General features: G+C 39.0%; 1 protein-coding gene across 8 annotated transcripts in view; it reads right to left on the bottom strand.

Moving 5' to 3' along the window:
• LOC117590618 (zinc finger protein 2) overlaps nt 1-25,068 on the bottom strand; it is a 46,351-nt gene extending 21,283 nt beyond the window's left edge. For 5 of the 8 annotated variants that reach the window (XM_034283416.1, XM_034283418.1, XM_034283411.1 and 2 more), the window contains exons 1-2: nt 22,636-22,983; nt 7,168-7,199 (exon numbers count right to left, since the gene is read on the bottom strand). The gene's annotated coding sequence lies outside the window, so the exon portion shown is untranslated. Of the gene's footprint in view, nt 1-7,167; nt 7,200-22,635; nt 22,984-25,006 lie in introns of those variants that run through there. The other 3 variants (XM_034283413.1, XM_034283415.1, XM_034283414.1) reach the window with 3 other exon arrangements.
• Between the last annotated feature and the right edge of the window lie 225 nt (nt 25,069-25,293).

Below are 25,293 nucleotides of genomic sequence, written 5' to 3'. Positions count from 1 at the left end.
GGAGTCGTCGTTATCTGTTCTTCATATTCCTCAACTGGTTTGACTCAGTCGTAGTCTTGTAGTCTTTTGCTTTTGCTTATGCTTATGCTTATATATGTATGTAGCCAGCACCCTGTACACCCACACACAAATTCCGTAATATATCAGCCACCACCATCGAGTGGCATGCAGCGCTGTGCGGTTTGGTTTTAGTTCACTCTTCGACTTTGGATTTAGCAGGCAAGTTGGGGTAGCCGACTTGGTATGCAAACAACTCTTGAAGCACAGCACTCAAAAGCCAGGCAAGAACCAGGTTCATGTTTAGGTCGATCGGCGCTGCGCGTCTGTCTTCCCATTACACCTTTAGTCTTCATAATAATTTTTTGCTCTTTCTTGTCGACAATGCGTTGCCAGCGCCTGAAACTTACTTGTTTTTACCTTAACCATTCCATCCCATTGTCGTCTCACATTAAAGGCAGGAGCAGGCGTCGTCTCTTCCCAACTTTGCGAGTTGGTTTATATAGTTACATATAAATACATATATGAATAGTTTATTGAAACGAGAGAAAAGCATTTCCGATTCCGCAAGGTACTATAGGGAAGTTCGCCTGTTCTCCGCTGTGCATACATATGTACCTATATATGTTCGTGTGTACATGTGAACGTCCGGTAGCTAAATCTTCCAGCAGATTGGACTGGACTTAACTAAACTCAAGGATGCTGATGTCATTGAAATGCAATTCCGTTCATCTTTCACCAGTGCTTCTATACATATTCGAATTGGCGATGCAGTCTTGACAATTCTACTCAGTCTAACGTTGTTCTATTTAAAAAGATTTACTACCATACTTACCATACATACCATACATTTACTACCACCAGACATCATTTTTGTATTTTAGGTTCCTTTGGTTCTGTGACTATTTGCTCATCAATGCATGAAATTATTTCAAATAACATTCGCAACGAAAGGTTTATATAGGATATTTATGTACATAGTTGTACATAGCTCGTGAAGCAATTGTCAGTGCGCCTAACATATCAGTGAGAAGATATGATATGATATAAGATATGTTGTATTCGGTATTCGTAACGCACCCGGAAGAGCTTCCCGATCCCTTAAAGTATATAAGTACATATGTATATTCTTGATCAGCATCAATAGCCGGTCGATATAACTATGATTGTCTGTCCGTCTTGTTTGACGCCTGTTTCTCAGAGACTTTAAAAGGCAGAGTCACCAAATTTTGACTGAATCAAGTTTGTTTCAAAATTATGCCCTTCCCCCTTAAATCTGCTGTATCCACAATTTTAAAGATAGAAGAAACTAAAAACGCAGTTCCGTGTACATGTACATATTTACATGACAGAATAAGGGATAACGGGAATAATGCGAAATTCGAAAAAATCATAGGTATGTATGTATGTATATATTTATCACACTAAAGTTACGAATATACATATGTAAATTACATATATATACATCTGAATATACATACATATATACTTACTGAGTACCGGGTATAAGAGTAGTGACGCGTACGATGCGTCTCACGTTCCTCCTCGTAATAATCTTGATCAGGCAGTTCGTGGATATTTACATACATACATAAATGCATACATATGCACATTTTTATACCCGGTACTCGAAGTAAATAGGGTATATTGTATTTGTGCGAATATCGGTTGTATGTAACGAACAGAAGGAAACGTTTCCGACCATATAAAGTATATATATTCTTGATCAGCATTAATAGACGAGTCGAGAGAGCCATGTCTGTCTGTCCGTCTGTCTATCCAGACTGCTATATGCTCACACTGAAACCAGTGTATTTCAAATAATAGCCCCGCCTCCTTCCGCCCCCGCAAAAGGGCGAAAACCTCCCAAATCTACAATTTTTAAGATAAAAGAAAACTAAAAACGACATTTCGTAGGGAATGACCATATCTATCAGATCGTCGAATTGGGATCAGATAGGATCATTGTTATAGCCAAAATGAAAAAATTAATTTGCAGTGGCTGCGTCCAGCCCGTCCCGCACCTTGTTTTCACATTCTCTCATCCACCCTCTGCTTCTGCAGTGCGCGGGCTCTGCCTCTGCCGTACCTCTGCCTCTGCCGTGCCTCTGCCTCTGCAGTGCCTCTGCAGTGTGCGGCTCTAGGGGAGGGACAGGTACACTGACTGAGTACCGGGTATAACAGTTTTGACGCGTAATAAGCGTCTCACACGTTCCTTCTCGCTTTTTTTCATTTTGGGAAGCGAACCTCTCCACTTGGTTGGGTTCAAATTCAAGATTCTTCATCCCCCGGGCACCCTTTTAATATCGCATCTGTTGATTCTCTGTGGGTGAGGCGAGTGTGAGTCGTGTCCCCTTTTTTTTACACAGCATTATCACATGCATTTGTACACACTAACAACGGTACATGTACATATGCATGTATGCATGCAAATTGCAGCCGCTTTGAATGCACTTGCATGCAGAAACGATTTATTGACCTTAGTGAATGCCAGTGTAACAATAGCTGATACACATACGAGCACACACATAATTACACAGAGCACATGCGAAACTGTACGCATAATAATATTTAAGTTGTCATCAGAGCTAAAGTTGTCATTAAATAGCTATAAAGCAGTTGGGAAAACGTAGTTTCAGATAATTGTCTAGTCGAGAGTTGAGTTGAGTCAAGTAATTACCCATTTTACATTGTTTGTGTTCCCTTTTACCTTTTGGTGGTTGTCATCGCTGTTATTCTCGTTTTAGAGAGCTCTGGGCCTGCGTCTGGGTCTGCTCTTCCTGTTCTCCCTTCCACCCTTTACACTTTAAACAAGGAAATCGTATCTTGGCTTTATTTACCAGTTATGGAGTATTACCCGTAATGCATTTAAAAGATTAGAAGCCCTAGCTACCATCAAATTGGTTCAATAAGATACATATGTCAAAAGCAATTGACTTAACATTTCACCGATTCCAGAACAGTATCAATATTAATTAAACGCACTTAAATATTATCTTTAATACCATTGGTGCTTGGTTCTTGGTTCTTGGTGCCAGTGCCATTAAAGAGTACCCAGTATTTTCAAGGAGACGGGTCGGAATGGTAAGGGGCAGCAAGTAAAAGATGTATACAAAGATCTTATGTATTGGTTCAGGTTTTTTTTTTACTAAGAAATCGTCTTTTGTTCTCGGGGACTCAGCATAAAAAGTTGCGAATATAAAACAAAAGTGTCACTTGGCGAGGGTCTGGAGGAACCAGAGAGGCCCAGGTTTAGCTTGCATTGTTTTTCCCTCTGTCGCTGGCTTGTGTTGATTCATTTTTTCAGGAATATGTATTCATGTAGGTATGAATGTATGGATGTGTGTATGTACATATGTATGTATGTGTGTATATGGCCATTTGATTTTTTTATGCTGTGGCTTCCACAAAAGCTCCACAATCATTTATTTCGGTAAGATCAATGGATCGATACAATATACCTGGGGAGGCAGAGAATTGCGACAAAAAGGAAAACTGGAGGCGAAAGCCAAACAGTATGAGCTCTTGGGATCGGGACGAAACGGAACGGAACTGAACGGAAAAGGGAAGGGATTTCGAAGCCTCCGTTGATGAACTCTTTTCAAAATTCTCGAAACGAGTTGTACAAAAACAACAATAAATTTCATTTATTTTAAGCCTTTCAGCCTTCATTAAAATTGTCGCGGATTGTTTTCATCGCATGAATATGTTAATGAATGGTTGTAAGCAGGACACATTCACGCATATCCAAATGTACACATGTATGTATGTTCGAATGTACATATGTATGTATGTATGTATGTATGTACAAACATATGCAATGCCTTAGCATGACGACAATGCATGGGCAAGGGCAACGAAAATGCCTTCGCTACCGACTACGGAGCGTGACACATAACAATGAGAGCCCATGTCATTGTTGTAGGTCTGGATCTTAAATATATGTGTACATATGTATGTATGTGTACAGTAGTTGGAACCCACCATTAGCAACAACAAAATTAACTTTGATTAATTTGAATTCCGAATTTTGTTGATGGTGTTACCTTAAGTGAGAAACTAAATTTCGAAACTGGAGTTATAATCGGATTTCTACTACTACTTTTACTATTTTGTCCATTTAAATGACATGTATCTAAATGTATGTAAATTCATATCCATATACATATACGTACATACATATGTATGTATGTACATAAATATGTAGCTATGTACACATGTCTACCTTGCTATGCTTATGTATTGGCTATGTACCTATCTATCACTCCGAGTTGAATCTGTATTCACTGCACTTATGAGGACGTAGATACATACATACATATGTACATGCAGACGTACATATGTAGGCGAGTTGCACATTTCCACTAAAATTACAGGCTACATGACCGGTCCCCTCCCCGACCATTTTAAAAAGTGACATCAGCCTCTGACAGAGCTAGTCACCATCACTTCGCGACTTCAAGACAGCAATTCATCATTTTCGGTTATATTGTCCGTTAGGTTAGACCCAAAAATAATGTGAACGAAATTGAATGAAACTAGACTAAGATAGGCTGAGGCGATGGCAGAATCGTTGAAGTTGATGCTGGTGCCAATTCAGAGTCACCCTCTTTTTGCAATCAATAGCCAATGCATAGACTTGCCACACATACATATGTCTCTATACATACAGATACAGATTCAGACAGAACATTCATAAGTCATGCTGCGGAATAGGAATTGAGAGAAAAAATGTCCACAGGCTTCATTATGAAATGTGCATGCCCCAGTCTCAGACCTCAGTCCCGAGGTATATACCAGTATAAGTGTAGTGTAGTATACGAGTGTACCAATGTAACAAACAGGGCAACATAAGCCCTGAACATTCCCTGTTTCAGGGAAAATACAATGAGACTGTGCAAAGGAAGGCGCAGCACCATTTGAATCCATAAATTCATAAGCAAGAGCTGCACACAATGAACATGAGCATGAGGATGAGGACGAGGATCTGGATGTGGATGTGGTTGTGGATGCGGAGGACCAGCAAAATAGAAGTTCGAGAAGGAGTAAAAAAAGCAATAATAAAACGAATTAATGCACTGTAAATATATATGGACACAATATCAAAGAGAACAAAAACAAAGATGATGATGAAAATGAAAAAATGTATTGTGTTTTATTGAAAGAATTGTTTTCTTTGCCTCTTTTCTCAGAACAGAAAAGAACAGAACTGAACAGACCGGTGTTCTGTACGTAGGCCCAAACACAATGCGGATCATGTGAGTAGACTGGAATCGGAATGGGGACTGTGTGAGATTGTGATTGGAATGGGACAGTGAGTAAAAGCTGGACGGAGGCAGTTAAGCTGCTAAATCTAGATGACAGTGTTTGAGTGTACACTGTGACTTGACCCAAACATATTCGTAGTTGGATATGTGCATACACATGTACATATGTATGTATTTACATGCATGCATTGTGCATATGTATTTACATACATAGGCCCGTCGGAAGCAGATATGTACATACGCACACACGTCGAAGGGACAGACGGCGGTTATGATAGTTCTACTATATTAGGTAAGAATTAAATTCAGATCCAATTAGATGCAGTCTTCAAGGGCATAACAGAAAGTCAAGTTTTTTGGGTGCAACATTAAATTTCTATAGCTCTTATAGTATTTGAGAAACAGGTGTCAAACAAGACGGACAGACAGACATGGCTCTTTCGACTCGGCTATTGAACTAATCAAGAATATACTTATATGTACAGCTGTGTGCAATGAAATAGTAGTGCCGCACCTTCAATCATCCAAATTAAACAAGTGATACCTTTTTAGAAAGCCTGAAATGTACACATTAGAAACCATAAGGAATCCTGGAACATTTGCATTCCATCTTCCATTCCATTATTATAATGCTTTTTTCATTCCCCCATAAGATTTTGATGACATTCAGATCCAGGGACTGATTTGAACATGGAAAATCGCCGATCTTTTCATTTGAAACCCAATTTCTGTCGAGCTTTCTTGAGTATTTATTACATTAAACTCTATTCAAAAAGCTATCATTTGTTTAAATTGAAAGTCTGGAAGTGTCATTAAACACAACTGTATGTATTTTCTTTTTTGGGTCGGAAACGTTACATGCGTTACATATGTACTTATGTATTTAAATACATATGTATGTACATCCACTTTCGAGCACAAATACGGTCTCGACAAAAAGACAAAACGTTATCACTCAGTTTATGGACATTGCAACTTATTTATTTCCATTTCCAAACCAAGACGTTCAACCCTGACAATAATCCTCTTGCCTGGAGATATTACTTCCTCTAGATCAGTGGTCGGTACCAGTACAAGTGTACAAGTGTACAAGTACAGTACAGTACCAGTGAGTAGACATCAGGCAACACGGCACAATAGAATGATACAAAATGTTGTTGTACTAGTGCCGATCCCTATCTTATTAATGCACTCTTCATTCATAATGCATTCTTCAAATGTATTTCAAAGAGAAAATCTGCTGTATCCACAGATTAGATCCTTATTATAGCCAGAATGAAGAAATTAATTTTCAGTGGGTACCCCCACCCCTTCCAGCAACTATTTTTGGTTTGCACATTCTCTTGTTCCACACTCTGCTTCGTGTAGTGTGCGGCTCTTGGGGAGTGGGGCGAACTAAAAGAGCGTGTTGGCGTGAAAAGTTATGTAGATGACATTCATATGTACATATGTAGAAAAAATGTTAAATGTTAAATTTGAAAAAACCACGTAGATTCAAATGTACTACTGAGTACCGGGTATGAAAGATGTGACGCCTAAGAAGCGTCTCACAAATCCCTTCTCGTTTATAGTTATTTTCTTCTTCCCTTCCTATCAAGAGACGAAAGAAACATATGAAAAATTCTATCCGGATGGATAAACAAACTCGTTCCCTCCCTGTGAAATTCTCACTTTAATTGAACGGCGACAGATACTGTTAATTCCTCCATTCTAGATGTAAAAAGTATGAGATTGGATCTGCATGGACTAATTCTGCATATTCCAAAATGTTTTGTCAAGTCAAGCACCTGCAGTACATACATACATATTTACATACATATATATGTATTTATGTATGTATGCATGTACTCGTATCTACAACTAAATGCTTATTTTGTTAGCCATAGCAGTAGGTGGAACTTACCATTTCTATTAGTTCTTTAGCCATTTATTGCTCTGGAAGGGAAAGAGTGTTCTTTAATTAGTGTTAAAATATATGTACTCATCTTTCCTGTTTCATAAATATTTATACATTTTGATAGTTCGATTTAAGGAAAATAAAATGCTCTAGGCTGTTGTGAGCGTTTGCTTATTTGTGTTAAAGAAACCACATAACGGAACACCAGAACGCTTAATATACATATGTACATATGCACGTACATACATATGTAAATACATACAGTTTCAAAACTATTTTTGAGACCGTTCCAGTCTTTCGAATTGAACAAGTGATACCTTTGTCACCCATTAAAACTGATTTTCAAAAGTCACCATTAGTGGCCATCAGTAAGCCTAATTAATATATTGAATATTTTGAAGGAATTTGAATATAGCGGTACTTCTATTTTTTGAGCGTAGCAGAAATCGTTGGTCGGGTGACTTAAGAATTAGACTAAAAACTAAAATCAGAAGGTATAATGGTATTTAAAACTATATTGAATGTGCTCTCGACAATTGTTATATTAAACCGTTTCAACTAAAAGAAGAACTCTGAAAAATGATTTTTTGGCGAAAAAATTGTCTTTTAGAAGATGGTTGAAGGCAAGACCAAGGTCTTCGATATGAAAATCAAAAGTTATGAAAACAATTTTATATCGCTCTGAAAGTTTTTTGACACATTGATTACATTATTACACATTATTTCGTTTCAAGAGTTCCCCGAAAACTACGCGTTTGAGAATTAAAGCACATGGGCACCACGACTCGTGTTTTGAAAAATGTGGACATGAGGCATGTGGACTGGGCCGTGTCACAGTCCGAAAACTACTTTTGACTGATGAGAGTTAAGGTGTTTTATATTCAAATATTCTTGCAATTCTGGCAAATTCTTGAAAAAAAACAACATTGGGCATATTGGGTTGACCCTTATGAGCTCCAGCCCATATAAACTCGTGCTTCCTAGCCAGGCATTGACGTATTTCATAAAGTGGTGTTTGCAAGCATATTTTTTAATAAAAAACAGTAATATTACCAGTAATATATCCGTCAACCAGAGCACAGTTTTGAGAATTGGTTTAAGAATTATATTCTGAGCTCCTAATTAATATGGGGCAGGACATTATGTACACATGCCAGGTGGGAATAAGTCCATAGTGAGAGCAAATTTGATTAAAAACTACACATTAAACCTCATTAAGTCTACGTTGTTGACATTTTGCTTTAATATGGGTTTTCCATGTTAATCTGAGGTCGGTACATATATGTACATACATAAACATATATGAGAGCTTTTAATTTCGCTACATCTGTTATCTACATGAATTCTCACACCAACACTCCCCTTGGATCTTTCAACTAGCCAGAAGGCAAACGAGGAAGGGTGGGCGAGCGAGAGCGAGAGTAATGCGATGCAGGTAGGTCGCAACTGAAAGCTAATTTCTTCATCCTGGCTATCCTATCCTATCTTTTTTCTGCTAAATTCTGGTAAAATTGAAATTTTCTGCAATACTCCTTTTTTGATTTCTCATATCTCCAAAATTGTGGATGATTTTCAGGTTTTCGTCTTTTGTGGGAGCGTTATGCGTTGTGAGCGTTCATGAGACATTTATTCTATGTACATACATATGTATCAGAGTATAACAAAACAACATCTTGAGGAAAATTAAATGTTCAATAAGAGAATTGTCGAATTTTTTATGCCCACGAAAAATCGTTCTTAGCTTCAAATGCTTATTTTATTATTATTTTGTGACACCGCTACTCTTAGTGCTCACTACCCATTTATAACCCTCCCAGTTGATTGGAGCACCATTCTCTACCATTATGTTTAAGATCCTCTAAAGGTGATTCATGAGTTAAAGGGCGAATTCATTTCATCAGGGATGTTTTTTGCATTGTTGGAGGCACAAATTGTATACAAATACCGAAGGCAAAAAGCCCGTTTTTTGGCCTTAATACAAAAATTAGAGCTAGAGCTTTAAAAATTGACATGAATGTTCGTTAGACTTTAGTCCAGTAGAATTAGTAGAATTTCGCAAAAAAACTGTAGTCTTTTGGACCCCGCCTATCTCCGGCCACCATACGAAATGCAACCCATTTACTTCGTATTTATTATAAAAAAGTATTCAAAAGATTTACTATGATAAAAGATCCTTTAAAACATTTTAGAACTTTTCAAAAATATATAGGATTGACTGATTTAATGATTGTTTGGTTAAAATTTATTTGAGTGGAATCTTAATACTTGTTTACCTTAGCAACAATATGGATAATTTTCGTTTAAATTGTAATAGTTTCATCTTTAGTTCGACAGTTTTCGTCAGAACTTTCTTCAGTTCAACATTTTATTGCGTCTGCTTCGCGATTGTTGTTGTTCCAGACCTCAAGCAGTGCTGCATGAGTAAACTCATAAGCATCTGCAAAATCTAAAATTTTCCGAAAAGCGGCAAAAACGTGCAAAAAGCATTCACACAACAAGATTCTATAATAATTGGTTAATAACATGTAACTTGAACCTCTGTGCAGTGGTGTGCTGTGCAAAAGTAATATTCCACAGAAAACACCAGCAATTGTTAGTACCAAGCTAAAAATATACACGAACAAAACTGTTAAAAAAACTACACACAACTATAAAAAATACCTCGACCTATTATTTCCATATTTTTACTTTTATTTAAACTTTGAAATCGAGCTAAATTTAAAGTTGCAAGTTCCTCTATGTTTCCCGCACCTTTTCACAATTATAAGCATCTCAAAATCAACTGACTTTAAAAACGCGCAAAAAATTTATTTTACTCCTTAACTCCTTCTCAACCCAGTTTTAGTCTATCTTGATATTCAGGAATCAGACATTTTAAATCGCATTCAAGTATTTTACCCAACAAAAATTACATTAATGCCAAAAACTCGGGGTTTTTACCCATAGTGGAATGGGTAAAATATCCATGTATACCTTGGGAAGTTGTAAAAAAGTTCCAAATTTGATGTTTTCTACAAAAATCTAAGCAAATGGACATTAGTTTGACTGGGGCGAAATAAATGCACGTTCGAGAAATTAAGTCAGTTTCTGAATATGTTTTTCGACATAGTGGTGGTACTTTTACCATTTCTTAGGTCTTTTGACGAGAGAAAGACATTTTTGTTTTGTTTTTTCGAACAAGTCACTGAGTCACTATCTGACATTGTGTGGCCCTCATTGTAGTGTCTGAACCGAATAACAATATCAAACAAAACAGGATCCGCCGGAATAGTTATTTTATATCTTAGTCCGACTTTGGTTTGGTAAATTTATTTTACAAAAAGTTATGAACAGAATTAGACAGCTTCTTTATTATTTTCTTCAAACGAAAACGTTGTCTACAAATCGGAATATATGTATCTTTCGAAAGAAGCTTAAAAGATAATCTTATATGAAACTCGAATATCCTTGGACCAAGCACAGTTGTTTTCATGTACACAACTTTCTCCAAAATCGAAATATTTTATATTTCTATATTCTATAATTTTTTTCGTCCCTGTATGTACACACAGTATGTATGTACATATTTATATATAGTGAGTAAGTTGGTGGAAAATGCCTATAAAATGAATCCGATCTAATCCAGGTTCAGAAAACAGGTAAATACATAGTACATATGTACATACATACAGTATCTACGTACATATTTACATACATATTTATATATAGTGAGTAAGTTGGTGGAAAATGCCTATAAAATGAATCCGATCTAATCCAGGTTCAGAAAACAGGTAAATACATAGTACATATGTACATACATACATACATACATACATTTTGTGGTATTTACATCTACACGTGTACGTTCATATGAATATTACATCCAGAAGGCTGTATTGTACACACATACATACATATGTACATACATACATACATACATACATACATATATACATAAAAATATTATTGATTACCACCAAACGTCCAGTACCCAGAGACTTTAATAAAACTCAGATTATTTTGATATCACAAGCTTATTACATTCAGAAAGAAAGGGTATACGAAACTCTAGTTTCTGTCGAATGAGCTCAACATGCGGCCGAACTGAAACATTTCTCGTAACTCAACTCAACTCTTTCTTCCTATTCACTCGTATAGGTTAATCTTCTTCTCTCTTTTGTCGAGCAGTAATTAAATATTGCATTCACGTAATTGGCTTTATTCGAATGCAAAGGTTCATTTATTCGCCAACACAGTCCGCATAAATGCTGAGTTAGACATGAACTTGGCCACGCCACGGAACCACATTTTATGTTTGTATGCGCATGAGCACATCCCTCGCGGATCATTTAAACAGTTCAATGCCCAAAAATTGTCGTCGATGTCGATGTGTGTGCACACAAAAACACAACACATCACACGCCACATCAAACACAAAAGGTGCTGAACTATTTCAAATGCGCAAAGCTGCCCTCGGAGCTCTCGCTCGTCAACCGATTCAACCGCACGGCACGGCACATACTTATGTACATACATACATACAAATGTACATACATTGCATGCGACACCAATCCCATCGTGATATCAATGATAGCAATGGATAGGGAGGTCGGAAAAGTAAGAGCATTAGCAGTGAGCAATCGTAGAAGTTTCAATATGGAGCATTATTTTCGACTGGTGCTTTGCAACCACATCTTAGTTTACCTGGTTTTATCATTACCTCCTTGGTCCGGCAGTCCGGCAGATTTCGAATTTCTTGCTCCTTCAAAATCTTCACTCCCTTGCTTTGGTTTCCCTTCGCAGCGTGCACGGTTTAAAACCAATCTACCCTAATTGGCAGTATTGAAGATAATTGTTGTTAATTGGTATCCTTCTTCTCAACTTTTGTCTAACCTGGCCATCACCGCGGTAGGGGGTAGCACAAACATACACACAGCACATACACATGTTCATGAGTGAGCAAATCACGCATGCGGAATATTTGTATTCCCTAAAAACATACGGGATCCCTTCTGGTTCTTTCTTTTTCGTTTACGCTCAAAGCTCAATATAAATTTAGATCAGCCAGATAAGAGCGCTTCCGCGCTCAGCCAGTAAACAGGTGCCAATTTCAATTAGCCATCTAACATCTCTAATTTTTACCTTACACCATTCATAGGACCTATCCTGTTGATGTAATCACTCATAGCTGGAGTAGATTTCGCTCTTTTCATGCGGCAACCTGCTAATTGAGCGACACTGCGCCTGCTTAGCTCCTCAGCATTTGTACACAAATTAGTGTACCCATACCCCTGGTATAACCCTGGTACCCGGTACCACTTCTCTTTCAACTTAATACTAATTATAACCATGATTATTTTTTCACATTTTCTTTCTTTTGCCATCAATTCGGAGTCGGTAAACTTGTTTTGTTGGTTGTTGAGTGTGTGTCAAGTGATGTGATTGCGGGCGATTCAAAAAGTAATTCAAAGAAGACGACTCGGAAAGCAATGTGAAAAATAAGAGGGGCATAAGCGCAGCGGAAGTTGTCGAGACGCTTTTTCACTCATAATTAAAAGAGATTATTGCTGAAGGAGGCTCTCTTCTGTGCACATGGTGGTGTGTGCGTGCTCATCGGTACATATGGATGTATATGTGTACAAGAATATGTATGTATGTACATATATGTAGGTGTTACAAAACTATCGAAATACGTACGTGAATTATGTTAACTCTGATATATGTACATGCACATACATAGACTCACATATAAATACATATGCGTTTGTACGTACATATGTATGTATGTACATACATATGTGGCGATCAAATTCCGGTGGAGCTGGTCCGTACCATGGTGAAATTACTAATAAGGCGACGAAGTCACCACAGTGCCTTCTCATTCGAGGCCCACCAGCTTGTTAGTAGTTTGCCAAACGTCGACGAAAGAGTATTTCACCATGGTCCATACTATGCTTTTGTCCTAGTGTTTGTTTCCCCTGACAATAAACAGTATATTATGAATTTTCTTGTGTTTTCACTATTCGAACATCCTTATTATACCCGGTACTCGTAAAGTAAATAGGGTTTACTGTAATTCTGCACACAAGTGGATGTATGTAATGCACAGAAGTAAACCTTGCCGACCCCATAAAGTATGTATATCAGCATCAATAGTAGAGCCTATATCTGTATGTCCGTCTTTTCGTTCGTCTTGTTTGTCGGATAGTCCTCAGAGACTATAAAAGCTAAAGCCACCAAATTGTGCCTCCAGATTTCTGTACGCTCACACTGATACCTGTGTATTTAAAAAATTAGCCCCGCCCCGTTCCGACCGCACAAAGGGCGAAACCTAAACACGCCATTCCGTAGGGAAGGACTATATCTATCAGATCACCAAATACGGATCAGATTGGATTATTATTATGGCCAGAATGAAGAAATAAATTTGCAGTGGCTAAACCCAACCCGTCCAGTAGCTTTTTTTTGTTTTTTGCACATTCTCGCTTTGTTCAGTGCTAAAAGAGCGTGTTGGTGTGTGAAGTTAAGTCGATGTTGATGACAAATTTAGAAAAAATTAAAAAAAAAACCCCCTAAGGTACACGTCTTACTGAGTACCGGGTATAAAAGTTGTGACGCGTAAGAAGCGCCTCACATGTGTGTTAGGTTAAGCAACAGTGGTCCATATCCGTGTACAACCGAAACGGTTTTATAAATAGATAATAGCCAAATATGGATATTTAGTACATATATTTGTGTATAATCTTTATATGAAATTCTTTACAAAAAGAAGAGGGAAGTTTAATCCACTTAGGTCTGCGTAACGGTATTCCCTGTGCTCCACAAATTCACTGCCCCCAACGGGTAACAACCGAACGATCTCTAACAACACTCACACGCAGACACACTTGCGCGAATGTGCAGTGGGAGAGGAAGATAATAATGATTCGCCAATTTAATAATAATTCCTCTAATAATTATACAGTAACTATAATTATGGTCACATTCAAACACGAATTTCGTTGAAAAATTTAATTTCAACACATTTTTGGGCTTGTGTTTTTTACCGCTGCTTGTCTGTCTGTCTGTCTATTTACCTTTTCCGTGTGCTCGTCTTACCACTCGCAGAGCAGAGCTACTTCCATGAGAATAACCACATTTAATTGTTCTGATCTCAAACAACGGCCATTTCTCAGTCAGCAGCAGAGCCGTAAAGTGAACCAGCTGAATTTTTTTATTTTTCCTAAGTATGTAGTTTTGTAAGTGTATTTGCAAATTGAAACGACATTTGAATGTGGCATGTTTAAATATTCACACAAATACAATATACCCTATTTACTATATCTATATCGCTCTTTCAGTTATATGATAGTTAATAGACAACTGATATCGTATTATAAAGGTGCACGAAGTCCTAGAAAGCTACTCGCTTCGTAAGACGACACATGGGTGCACGACTTAAATTACCCAAAACCCATGTGGTCGGGTCTGTATCAGAGTGAAAAACGAGAAGGGACGTGTGAGGCGCTTCTTATGCCTCACAACTTTTATACCCGGAACTCAGTACTACATCTGTACCTTAGCGATTTTTTGACAAATTTTAAATTTGTTCTTCATCTGTCATCTACATCTACATCTAAATTAGCTTTAGCTCGCCCCTCTTTCCTAGAGCCACACACTGCAGAGTCCCGGCAGAGGCAGAGGAACGCGAGAGGCAGAGGCCGCACACTGCAGGAGCAGAGTATGAATGAGAGAATGTGAAAAAAACAAAATATAAGCTGTGGGACGGGGTGGGTTTAGCCAAGGCTGAGGCAGAGCAACGGCAGGGACAGAGCTCGCACACTGCGCGAAGCAGAGTGTGAATGAGAGAATGTAAAAAAACAAATATAAGCTGCGGGGCGGGTGGGTTTAGCCACTGGAAATTAATTTCTCCATTGTGGTTATAATAATGATCTAATCGGATCGTAATTTGGTGATCTGATAGATATGGTCATTCCCTACAGTCTCTGTAGTCTCTTATAGTCTCTGAGAACTAGCCGACAAACAAGACGGACGGACGTACGGGCGGACAGACGGACAGACAGACATGGCTCAATCGACTCGGCTATTGATGCTGATCAAGAATATATATACAACCTTTATTCGCACAAATACAATATAACCTATTTACTCTTCGAGTACCGGGTATAAAAATACTTTTGACTGATGAGAGTAATGTTATATTATTTTGTCAGATAGGCTATAAAGAATATGTTTTACATTCGCAGAAATCCGACTTCCACATAAAATCATGAAAAAAGGATCATGAGGCATACTGGGTTGGGCCTTGTGAGCCCTAGCCCTTTTAAAATACAACATGATTGTCTAGCGTATGAGTATTGAACACAAATTTCTAGGTAGTTATACTTGAGAATATATAACATTTATGTTCTAGTTGAAAAATGCTTCTAAAAAGGATCCTTAAAGAGGATAATCATCTGAAACTAATCGGAACCAATCGACTTTTCACATTGTTCAGCTCAGTCCCTGGACCGAAATCTCAGCGAAATCTTATTGGGGAATACCAAATTTATTATTAGTTTTCACAATTGGTTTAAGAATTATTGGCTCAAATCCTAATAAAGCGTTTGAAGGACCTTAATGGCCAATTTCAGGCGGGTATTGGGCCGTAAACGAAATCGATTAAGATCTATATATTAAACCTCAAGGAAAAATTTGAGATTGGTTTTTTTTTTTTATTTAAAAAAAAACTTATATTTTTATGAACAGCAGTATTCATGGGGATGACATGTATCTAGATTGATTTGTATTGCTGACTATTCAAAAAGGTATACTTGTTTAATTTGAAAGATTGGAAGTGTCGAAAAAAAAGTTTTGAAAGTCGTGAGTGCGGCACTACTATTATTATGAACAAAGCTGTATGTACATTTACATATATGTACATGTATGTATGTACATACATATGTATAGATATTTGTTTTCGACTTAGTTTGTAACCTAAGGAAGAATATAGATACTTTATGGGGTCGGTCCTGGTATCCTGGTACCAAATCTCTAACCGACGACGCATTCTTTGGCCTTTCATTGGCCAGCCAATGACAACTTCCTTTGAGACTACTTTGTTGTATGCCTTGCTTGCCCCAGCACCACCACCTCTTGACGATTCTGTCATCGTCCAATTAAACCCCAAAGTCTATACAGAGGGTGGTTGCTCGTGACGTGGCGACAACCACAGGACGATTAATTAGTAACTATTTTTGGTACCCATCATATCGTTATCAAAAGCTTGCCATTGGCTACGGCATAATTAAAACTCCCCACTTGGGAATGGATGTGATTTGATGGATACGTACATATTTTGAAATGAGTGCACAAATTATGTAATTATGTTTATTCAAAGACAAAACAAAGCATACACAAAGTACATAAAGGGAATGTACTTTACAACTAACTTACCTTTAAAAAAAGTTAACATGAATCAATTGCAAAGTCAAGTTAATCTTCTTAAAATTGCTTAGAACTCAAATTGATGTATTTTATGTTCCTAATATGCACATACATATGTATTTAGATGGCGTATTATAATAGTCTCTAATTAATGGTCCTGTTTTTGTCGCCCTTATGTATATATAAGCATATGTATGTAGTATATGTACATCTATCCATTCAAATGGCTACTCGATCCACTATCGAAAAACATTCAACAAGCGAAACTTTAGGTGTGTGTCGTTTCGGCTGGGTGTGTTTCTGTGTGAAAGGCCTATTTGGGGTGCCATATACTTTGAAAGAAAAATAATACAAAAAGGGAAACGAAACCATTATTGACCGTAAAGATAAAAGCAAGCACTAACGTAACAAAATGAGGAGTAGGTGTCAAAATACACGCACAAAATACCACCACCACACACACACACACGACACACAAACACTACAAAATAAGCTATGGTCAAGAATGCGATACAGCATACATACATATGTATGTACATGTATTTATGTACATATGTATGTACATCATCCCATGTAGGACGAACAACTCTGCAACAATTTGACCCACTCACCACGCGCCGCACGATATTTGCCACTCACGTGAGTTGACGACACACCTGACGCGCTCACCAAGGGCCATGGCCCGCAAGACAGATACTGCTCGTGGATATATGTACATATGTACTTGCAGTTAAAGCCGAGCCCAAATGGAGTAGCACATTTGTATGAATGTGTGCAGTGACCAAGCCCCAACTTAAAACAATAACCAATAACGTCTAGAATAAGAGTGATTAGAAGCTCAATTGAACTATGTACATACATATTTACTAGTTTTGTATCCAGATGAATTAAGTTAAATGTTTAACTCAGATCATAAAAAGGTATGTGCATATTTATGTACATAGTTCATACATACATACATATGTACATAGTTCATACATACATACATATGTACATAGTTCATACATAAAATGTACATATGTACATAAATATGATCATGTATAAAATGTACATATGTACATAAATATGATCATTTGTATGCGACATGTGGTAGGCACAACCCTCTGGAAAGAAACAAGTCGAAGGTGGTTACAAAAAATTTGGTTTGACAAAGAATGGGACTGATATTTGTTCCTATTGTACCGATGGGGCGGTGTAGATCCCCATTCATCCATCCATATGTACTTGGAGCGAATTGAAAGCTGTGCCAGCCCTGTACTCTGCACCAATTAAAATACTCGGAATGTTTATAATATGGGGGACGTTAATTAAATCATTTTCCAAGGAAAGCGCGAAGCGGAAAGGGGGCGGGCGCGGGCGCACAGCTCTCATTTAAACGACCAATCAGAAGATGCTCTGTGGCCCCAAACACCGTGCTGGTTGCGAAATATTCAACGCATATCGCAAAGAGCTCCTCACTACACTAGCACTCACATACACACGCACACACCTACGCTCTGGATCTCACTCTGAGTGCGATTTATGTGCCACTTTCTGAGCACAAGTTCGAGTGGGTGAGAGATGATGAGTTGGTTGGGGATGGCTGGCTAACTACATTCTATAGACATGTATTTGTATATATGCATGTATGTACAGTGAGAGCGCAGAGTGTTGAGCGAAAACCTTGTGTGCATGTACACACTTACATAGCCAAATGTATGCATGGGAGCATGCATATATATGCACACATACATATGATTGTTGCATATGAGGAACGAGCGCGCACTCAAAGCTCAACATACATACATATATATTTATATATATATGTCTTATGTATGGATGCATTCACGTTCATATTCGCTTAGAGTGCACTTAATGGCTGGCAATTATGGACATAAGTACATGTTTTTGCATGTGTGTGCACATGTATGTAGTATCTATATGTAAGTATTTATGGACGCTATGCAGATTTTGTATGGCCAGGGCAGCCAGACCGTCTGAGAGTCGAAGCCGAGGAGTGGAGTCCATTTTTACGCCACGCCTATTCAGCGCAGAGCAGAGCACAGCATCGCACTCCACTCATTGACGCGCACAATGCTCAGCACAGGATTAGTATGGGATGGGATGGGGTTTAAGGTTTAGGGTTACCGAGCAATAACGTCATAAGCAAGCTACGCGAGTGCGACTGCGAGAGAGCAGAACGGAAAGCCACGGCGGGGCAGCATCATCAGCATTCAACAAAAAACAATGAGCAAGACTAAATCATTGCCACCCAAACTCCATCTCGTTCACGCCCATTTAACTGGTTGTGCATATATGTACATATATATGTACGTAGATATATATGCAAGCTCGACTGCACTCACACAATGGACAGAACGAGACAGACAGAGAAGCGACAGAGCGGTTAGGTGAAACAGAAAAAGAGGCTGAGAGCTGGGGACAGAAACTAAGATAAGATGAAAGAGCAACCAGAGAAGAGAGACTTTTACTTTAATTAGTATTAACAAACAAATTCAAGAGAGTAGACAGACTGACTGCCAGCGATAAAGAGAGCGGAGCGGAAGAGAGCAAAGGGAATTGTCAATGAGAGAGCGAGGCGAGCCAAATTGCTTAACTCTTCGGGTCTCCCTCACTGCCCTCTCTTTAAAATCAGTTTTGCCGATTGAGAAATTCGCTTTTCTCGTACGAGCAACAACAAAACGAAAACAGGTTCCCCGCACCCAACACACAAACAACCTTAGTTGATAGGGCAAAGGGAGGTGGGTGGTGGGTACCTAAGGGTTCAGTTCGGATTTGTGTTCGTATTGTGCCAAGTTCCAGCAGATTCGCTGTTCTGTTAATTCTCTTTTTGTCGCATCTTGTATTGTTTACCCCTTTCTTTGTGTGTGCCTTCGTGTGTCTTGTCAGTGTGCATACAATTACAGTTTACAGTATACACACACACGCTCGTCTATCAGCGGCTTTGAGCTGGGAGATGAAAGGAGACAATGTGGCGGCCCATCGAAACGGACCCGACCCCAACATCGTTCGTTCATTTTCGTATCGTATACATGCACCTCACTCCCACACATCACACCAACAGCAGCACCAACACCGACAGCCCAGCGTCCATAGAGAGTGCGACTACAAATATAATGTAAATAAATAATTTATACATAATGCGCTGCGCTTAGCTTTCCTGCTGCTGTGTCCCTTTCGCGCATGTTTGAGACGTACTCTTCGTCTCATCTCTTATGGCAACGCAACTCAAGAAAGCAAAACGCTCAGACTTGTGGGTGTTGGTGTTTCGTGCCGTGGCTGTGACTGTGACTGCGGCTATGGGAGCGAGACAGACTGAGTAGAGTGGAGGAGCAAATAAGACAGCCCCACGCTTCTCGGCCGCTCAAGTTTGCGAGGAGGATATGATGAGTACACAATTACTCGAATATCGCGTCTGGTCTGTCGACGTCTCGCAGGACATTTCTTGTTCTCTTTGTTGCAATATTTTGTTCATACTTTGCTACTTGGAGATTTTTTTCCTCGTTCCCACAATTTTCTTTCTCATTTTGGAACAAAAACCACCCTCACCTTCGTCTACACTTTGTATGTACATAATGTACATATTTCCTTTTTTATTCATTGTCGTCGGTCGCATTCCTTGGACGTACATATCTACATATTTAGCAAAGGTGATGATGTGTACATGCATATTTATATATACATGTTTTTGAGTGTGTAAATGTACATACAATATGCCTGCAGCAATGAGGTACATATGTACATACACATATGTATGTATAAACATATTTGAATGATAATTCTTATAATACTCATTTTCAAAAGCTGAAATTGGAAAAAATCATGTCCATGGTAAATAAGAATATACGGTACATACATATGTATACATACATAACTTGAGCTTGGATATGAAAAAGGTAATTATTTCCCCATAAAAATAAAAATCACACCCAAACCCACCCAAGCAACATATGTACATACATACATGTGTACATATGTATGTAAGTAGGTATGTATGTGCAAATGAAAAGGCGTAATGTACGTCAAGTGAAGATCGGAATATTCCTACGGATGTCTGCTGTTTAGCCCCCCCCACCAACGGCATTCACACACACACACACACAGAACAAACAACCTTTACACCCTCAAACCCACACGATAACCAGAATCAGATATATGCACATACATATGTACACTCTACCCAAATTCAGAGCCCCACCCCACCCACTGTTGGCATTCAAAAAATCTGAGACGAAAGGCTCGAGAAGACGAGCAGAACAGCATTAATTTGCATGTACGGTGTACATCAACCACCCCATTTTACACACACATAATCATAGCGGGTAACAGGAACGATTCACACTCATACATACAAAAATACGTATATATACCTAGCAAAAATTTCGTTTCTTGTTTATTGTATATTTGAGTCGTTTTTTTATATTTTAATTTCGTTGCTCGGAGTTATCGATTTTTGCGCCTTTTCCGTTGCTATTTGCCTTCCTTTCTGTTCGTTTTGGGGTCTGGTCTGGGCAGGAGCCCACAAGAAGTTGTGGGGTGGTGTTTTACGCCGCGTAAACGAGGACCGGGTTGAGGGATGGTTGAGGATGATTTTCCGTGAATATGATAAGCATTCACACATACATAAGTATGTACTTATATGCATAAGTATATTGTTACATTTGTACATACATACATATGTATATCCATATGCACCTTTTAATACTTATTTGCCTATGTACATGCATATATACCTACACATATACATATAAATATGTACATACATACATATGTATGTGTATGTACGCAAGTACGACAATTAGGTGCCAAATCTACAGAGAGTGCATTTGTTTCTAACCATTTGTATGTACATACATACAAATGTAAATATTTTGAATTAATATTTATGTACAATATAATGTACATAATGGACATACATACATACATATAAGTATGTGAATAATGAAGGACGTAGGGAGTAAAAAGCTCAGATCAGCCTCCATATGTACATATATGCATGCATACATACATATGTATGTATAATACAAAAAAAGGTGCAAGTGTATTTACTCTGTACCATATAAAAAAAAATCTCTCGTTTAATTGGTTCTACTACAACCCCACATGTACCATAGATAATATATATTTGTATGTATGTGAAACGAGACGAATCGCTCGACTGACAGAATGAGAAAAACAGAACAGACAGTGTGCGATACATATATGTATACATACATGCATACATACATGTGTACATACATGAATATGCACGCGTATGAACTGTCTGTATTGTATGTGTGGGCTTAATTGGTTGGATTTGTAATTAACATTTGCCGAGCCGAGAGTCGCTTCCTCCCCGTTTGCGTGTGATTTGGGGTGGTGGGCCAGCGACGATAACGAATCACGTAGTCCGAGGCGACCCACAGCCAGTTATAATAACGCCAAAGAATGGGGTGTGGTGTGATGGGTGTGGGAGTATGAAAGGCAGCAATTAACTCTACTCTGCTCATCACACTCACACCACACACCACCAGCACCACTCAGAATAGGAAGTGACAGAAGTTTATTTTAGTGGGAACGGAATGAAAAGGGGCCGCGGTGCGGGGGAAGGGAATCCAAGAAGGGAATCCAATGATAGCAGCAACACACAAAACTGTTGGGAAGGGGATGGATGGATGCGAATGTGGATAGCAGGTGTGGAGAAGGAGGAGAAGATGAGGACCGACCAATCATGTCGCGCGTTGGTGTCGCGCACTGTTGCTTTACTCTTCTGTTTCTACTGCCCTGGCAGCATCTGAGATTGAAAATGAGAATGGGAAAGAGAAGAGAGAGAGAGAGCGGGGAACTAAAGCTCGTTTTAGTCATTGTTTTTGCTGTTGGTTTTGTTTAATTACTCGGCCAAGTTCGGATCGGTTCGGTTCGTTTCGTTTCGTTTTGACACGAACCGTGCTGAATTGTCATTGGCTAATTAGAGTTAGTCGGCTGTTAATTATGTGGGGTCGAAGGCCTTTAGCCATCAAAGTGATTTTAATTGGTGAGAAGCCAAATGGACAAACAAAACATCCCATCCGAGAGAACAAACTCACTCACCTGAAGTCCTCGGGGGTACGACGCGTACGGAACGGGTTGGTTGTCAGCTGTTCTGATTCTTTTAGTCTTCCCTGCAGCACCTTCGCTTCAAAGAGGCATTACGCAGCTTCATCGATTTGAATCGATGTGTTTTTAATTTTGTTGTTTTACGTGTGGAGTGAATTTCAAATTGTATTTTTATTTAGGGGGTGTGTTGTGGCATTGGTTGCATAGACCATCGACGATAGTTAGTGGCTTTTAAGTAGTCGTACTAGTTTTGTACTATTTTGTGTTATGCTTAATATTATAGGAACTTCTGAAACGAGCGTATTTAAGCGTGGACGAGTTTTTTAGATTGGCCTGCAGCGCCTGGGTATGGTTAAGTTTACAAATATATATGTATTTCTCCTTATATTTTCGTATGTACATATGTATGAATTTGCGGAAAACATCTGGTTGGGATTGATCTTTTGGGCTCTCATTTATGCGAATTATTGATGGAGGGAGGAAAGTAATGCAAGAGGCGGGATACTGAAGCAGGACATTAGGGTAGAGATCGAAACAGAGCGACTGCCCGAAACAGGATCCGGATTCGAAACACATATGTACATGTGATTGAGTGTGTAATTGCCGTGACCAGTGACAGCAGAGAGGGATCAGGCGGCAGGTGAGCAACCTGCTGTTGCCAATCGACCAACATAGGGGCGCTTGGTGCGGCAACAGGAAGGTCCCGAATGAGAAGATTCATTCAATGAATGAGAAGGAGAATGAATTTATATTTTATACGCGATGCAGAGAAAGAATGATAGAACAGAATATTTTTCAAATATACTCGTACATACACATGTATGTATGTATGTATGCATATGTAGATATGTAGAAAATAGCACGTATGTATGTATATTTATGTACATATGTATGAATGTATGTACATCTTCTCATCAGTATATACTACATAGTATGTACTCGTTTTCATATGCTGTTACTGTGTGTGTGAGCGCATCTGAACTTAGACAAGAACGAGAGTAAGCGAGCAAGTGAGCAAAAGGGCAATCTAATTTGCCAGGCGTTTTTTTTTGCATTTTTAATGTCAACACTGTTACTTTACTCCTCTTTGGCGTCTTATAACGAGAGACAGTTGTCTCTTTTTTATGCATGCATTCGCGCACATACACACACACACACACACAGCTACTCAAAATCCCGCACTTTTCGACATTCAATGCTCTCACCCCTATACAGACACAAAGCAGAGCCCGTGAGAGAGAGAGAGAGTTAGGGAGTGAGTGAGAGATATAGAGTCCTTTTGCATATACTCTTTTCTCTCCTCTCACCGTTCCACGTGCTCATTATTCCCTCGCACCCTTTTCTTGTTGCTACCAGTTGGTATGCGTGCCCGTCATGCAATTAAAATATAAAAAAAGCTACTCCTTGCCACATCCGCATTCTCATCTTAGTTTGATTGAAATTAAGTAGTTTTGTTGCATGAAATACATTTGTACATAAATATACCGATCATTCCTGGATTGATTTAGCGGCGGGCCCTGACCTGATCGATACTGATTGACTGGAGCAGCTCTCAAAGTTCTACTGCAGTTCTTACTAGAATGTCCCGACAGTTGCACACACACGCACACACTTAAGCACACAACACCCATGATGCCATGTGGTGAGGAATAAAACGGAATTGAAGGGGTGAATGCTTTGCGATGCTAAGCATTGGGTTTGTTAGGTGCGGGTATCCCTTTCTGGGAACCGGCAATCCCTTTATTCCTGTATCGAATCGGATCAAATCCAGAAGAATGGCCACTTGAAGGATTTATATGTATGTATGTATGTATATTTCGGCGTTTCGGATGTATGTGTGTACACAGAAAAAATATACAATCAGAGCACTTTTTATCCTTAGAAATGTTTTTTGTTCACTATTAAATATAGCACAGATCGGCAGCGATATGTGTAGAGAGGTACATATATGTACATATTCAGGTAGGGACATGCACGGTCACATCGGCGGCACCTTCGTTCCAAACACACACACTCACACAAACACACTCGCGCTTTTACACTGCATAGATATGGAAGTGGAATAACAGTATCTACACATTTACAGCACAGGCAATAGTATTATATTCCGTTTGAATTTTCTTGCTCTGTTTTGTGGTCGGACACTTCGACTCCGCGGCCATTCCTGCGGTTTCACTCTTGTCCTTTTGTCCTGGCTTTGACGAGCACTTGTTTTGAAATGTTTCGCACAGATTTTTAATCGTTTTCGCTAACTCGGTACGGTTAGCTTAGGCTTAGAGCTGTCTAGCGCATTCACATTCAACTTCCAGACAAATCACAGTAACAGTCCAGTCCCAGAGGCACGGGAACTCAGAACAGAACTCACCATCCGACCCGCATCCGACTCGTTCAACGGTTTTTTTTCGACAGTCGACAGAGATACAGATGCAGATGCAGAGAGACAAAAGAGCGTTCCACGCGCTCGCTCTCACTCGTCGCTCTGTTACGGTTTGTTTGGGTAGAGGCAGGCAAGAGAATCACGTTGCTCTTTCTCTCTTTTGCATTAATCGGAGTGTATAACTATCCATAGGGTACGGCTAACTCAAAGATCATTCGGTGGCCAAAGGTGGTAGGTGGTGTGGAATACAACTTTGGCCACCGATGAGCGGAACG

The sequence above is a fragment of the Drosophila guanche genome, unplaced genomic scaffold (genome assembly GCF_900245975.1).
Source record: "Drosophila guanche unplaced genomic scaffold, DGUA_6, whole genome shotgun sequence".
NCBI classification, from domain to species: domain Eukaryota; kingdom Metazoa; phylum Arthropoda; class Insecta; order Diptera; family Drosophilidae; genus Drosophila; species Drosophila guanche.
The sequence above is the reverse complement of the archived record's forward strand: the minus strand, read 5'-3'. Positions and strand labels throughout refer to the sequence as shown.